The 1,252-nt window shown below is 33.9% G+C and overlaps 1 long non-coding RNA gene across 1 annotated transcript; it reads right to left on the reverse strand.

Annotated features, from left to right (window-relative positions):
* Window positions 1-329: 329 nt before the first annotated feature.
* LOC148787866 (uncharacterized) lies at window positions 330-948 on the reverse strand. Its single transcript, XR_016065818.1, has 2 exons — window positions 672-948; window positions 330-494 (listed from the first exon to the last, which is right to left on the reverse strand). It is a non-coding gene; the product is annotated as an uncharacterized LOC148787866 (long non-coding RNA).
* Between the last annotated feature and the right edge of the window lie 304 nt (window positions 949-1,252).

Here is a 1,252-nt window from a genome sequence, read left to right on the forward strand (position 1 = left end):
AATTAAAGAACAAATAAGCAACTCTAGAAAATGAATAACATAATATTTATTGGTATGAACATACTTTCACGCCTCAATACATGACATGAAATATTGACATCATTTATTACAAAGGACAAGTTTCTCATCACACTTTTGGTGTCCCGAAACTTGCCGCACTATTTATTAACACAGACACTACATAGAAAACACTATTAGCATCCACAACAACGTATTAATTGGACCTTATTTTAACTTGGACCAGATTTATTCAAATCCAAACTAATACGTGTGAAGTAGTGAGGATTCGATCATCCATTTGTTTTAACCGATCCCAGGCGCTACTGTAACGATGCCTTTTTCATCAACGTAAACAAATACTCGATCGCATCTGAAATCACGAGTTGGTATTGTCGGTGGAACAAGAAGAGCAGTAACCAAAGAGTTCTCTTTCTCAATCGTCTTTACTGCAATCTCTCCACACACCCCAACTAACTCAGGCCACGAGCTCTTACCTGCACGGACCAAAGAATTAGGATAAATACATTGATTTACACCTGACTAGGTCTAATCATACAAATATCTCGTGCTTTTGCAATATTACAAATACATCTTTTAGAATTATAATTTTATTTATAGGTCTGTTCCCCAATAAAGAGCAAGATTTGATATGTACTACCAAAGAAATTTACCCAAGGAAATTAAGCAGCATGAAGTCAAGCTGGAAATACATCTTCATTTCAGTACCTTGACAAATGGATGCCATCCTTAGCTTTGCTCCTCCTTTGCTCTTGTTGTAATCTTTGATTGAGTCAGTGTCTGTGTGGTGCTTCTCAGAGGTCCGCAGAATGGGGTATTTATAGGAGAATTCTTGTAGTTGTTAGTGTGTTTTCATTACTGAGGGTGATGAGATTGGTGGGTCAGGTGGGGTTAGGTTGTCTTTACTTTTTTACTCTTATAAGTTTAACATCAAGAAACCATTTAATTTTAAAAATTTAATTAGCCCCATAATGTTATCTAACACAATTTTATTCCAAAAAAGCAATCTTATGGGGAAAATCACATTTTTATTTTCCTATATTATGATCTTTTTTAATTTTATGTTATTATTAATTTTCTCACATTACATCTTATAAATTAAAAAATAATTCAAATTTGGTCCTCGCATGACTTTTTCAGCCAATAATTAAAAAAAAAAATCATGCTGGTAACAGGTTTGTTTTGGGGGAGAATCCAACATGTGAGGGGCTCTTTAAATTTATGTAAGTAAATA

This window comes from Sesamum indicum, linkage group LG6, assembly GCF_026168435.1.
Source record: "Sesamum indicum cultivar Baizhima isolate 11 linkage group LG6, ASM2616843v1, whole genome shotgun sequence".
Classification (NCBI taxonomy): domain Eukaryota; kingdom Viridiplantae; phylum Streptophyta; class Magnoliopsida; order Lamiales; family Pedaliaceae; genus Sesamum; species Sesamum indicum.